Source organism: Tarenaya hassleriana, unplaced genomic scaffold (genome assembly GCF_000463585.1).
Source record: "Tarenaya hassleriana unplaced genomic scaffold, ASM46358v1 Cleome11, whole genome shotgun sequence".
Classification (NCBI taxonomy): Eukaryota; Viridiplantae; Streptophyta; class Magnoliopsida; order Brassicales; family Cleomaceae; genus Tarenaya; species Tarenaya hassleriana.
The window spans coordinates 680,070-682,401 of NW_010961290.1; positions in this window are offsets into that span (position 1 = coordinate 680,070).

Genomic DNA, 2,332 nt, shown 5'->3' on the forward strand with positions numbered 1-2,332 from the left:
AAGATAAGACTCTAACCATGGCTTCTAGATCGATCATTGATGCTTATTGGAAGCATGTGGATGATGATCCGGACAAGTCTAGCTTGACGTTTGGAAACATGATCTCTGAATTGCGTAAGCGATTAGAGGACATGGATGATTCTTTGATAGTTGATCAGTTGAATGCGTCATTCCAAAAGAAAGCTGAGAGCCACGGAAAGAGTAAAATGGTAGTTGTTGGAAAGAATTTCAGCAATAGGAAGCGTTCCAAGAGCAAGGGCAAGTGGAAAGTGACAAGCGTTGTCATTGAACCTAAGCCTAAGTCCAAAAAGGAAGAGTGTTATTTCTGTCATGCCGTTGGGCATTGGAACAGAAATTGTAGACTCTACCTGGAAGATCAGGAGAAGAAGAAGCTTAAAGAAGCTTTGACTTCTGGTGTCTTCGTTATAGAGGCTAATTTGTTTACTTCTACGTCGTGGGTATTCGATACTGGAAGCGCCTCGCATATTTGTGGAAATATGAAAGGGTTGCGAGGAAGTAGATAATTGGCAAAAGGAGAAGTAGATCTCCGCGTTGGGAATGGAGCAAAAGTTGCTGCATTAGCCGTCGGGACTTATGATCTGACTTTACCTTCTTGACTTGTATTGGAGTTACATGATTGTTATTTTGTTCTTGCTATCAGTAAGAACATTATATCGATTTCATGCTTAGACTCGGATGGTTTTAGATTTGTTATTGAGAACAAATGTCTATCCATTTATAGAGGTGATTTATTCTATGGTAAAGGTTACCAGTTTAATAGCCTTTATGTTTTGGATGACGAACCGTCTAGATACAGGTCAATCTATAACGTTTGTACCAAACGGTTTAAGACGAACGACTTAAACCCGTCCTTCCTCTGGCATTGTCGTCTAGGCCATATAAACGAGAAGCGCATTCAGAAACTTCATTGTGAAGGTCTTCTGGATTCATTTGACTTTGAGTCTCTTGAATCTTGCGAGTCTTGTTTAATGGGCAAGATGACGAAGCATCCTTTCAAGGGGAAAGGACAGAGAGCGACAGAGTTATTGGATCTGATACATAGTGATGTATGCGGACCAATGAGCTGTCTAGCTAGAGGAGGTTATCTGTACTTCTTTACGTTCACTGATGATTTCAGTCGATACGGTTATGTCTATTTGATGAGACATAAGTCCTAAACACTTGAAATGTTCAAGGCTTTCAGAAACGAAGTGCAGAACCAGCTTGGCAAGACGATCAAGACACTTCGATCCGATCGTGGTGGTGAGTATATGAGCCAAGAGTTCACTGACTATCTGGTTGATTGTGGTATTGTATCACAATTAACTCCTCCTGGAACGCCACAGTGGAACGGCGTGTCTGAACGGAGGAACTGAACACTGTTAGACATGGTTCGGTCTATGATGAGTCAGACAGATCTTCCGAAGTCCTTCTGGGGCTATGCTTTAGAGACCGCTGCGTACCTACTGAACAGGAGTCCATTGAAGTCGGCTGAAGCGACGCCATATGAGATATGGACGGGGAAGTGTCCCGCGTTATCGTTTGTCAGAATTTGGGGTTGCGACGCTTATGTGAAGCGTCAGATGACTGATAAGTTATCCTTCTAATCTGATAAGTGTTTATTTGTAGGCTACCCTAAGGAAACTAAGGGTTACTACTTCTACATTCCGACAGAGAACAAGGTGTTCATTGCCAAGAATGCGACTTTTATGGAGCGAGAGTTCATCTCTAAAAGAGTTAGTGGGAGTAAGATCGAACTTGAGGAAGTTCGAGAGCAGCAAGTAGATGCTGAGCCGAGTGAACAAGTTGAAGAAGTTCAACCTGTTTCACTGCCGGTTGTGACTCAACCTTTGACGAGTGAACCTCGGAGATCAGGCAGGTTTCGCCAAGAGCCAACGAGATATGGATTTCTCGTCACTGGGAATGAGGAACTCATGTTATTAGAACATGACGAGCCTACCACATACCCAGAGGCTATGGCGAGTCCCGACTCTGAGAAATGGCGCGAGGCTATGAAGTCTGAGATGCAATCTATGTCAGATAACCAAGTATGGACTCTGCTTGATGCATCTAAAGGGATAAAACCCATCGGATGCAAGTGGATCTTCAAGAAGAAGACCGACATGGATGGCAACGTGCACACGTATAAGGCACGACTTGTGGCGAAAGGATTCCGTCAAATTCATGGTATTGACTATGATGATACCTTTTCGCCCGTAGTTATGCTGAAGTCCATCAGGATCCTACTTGCCATAGTCGCATATTATGTAGTTATACTATGGCAAATGGATGTCAAGACCGCGTTCCTTAACGGGAACTTGACCAAGGATGT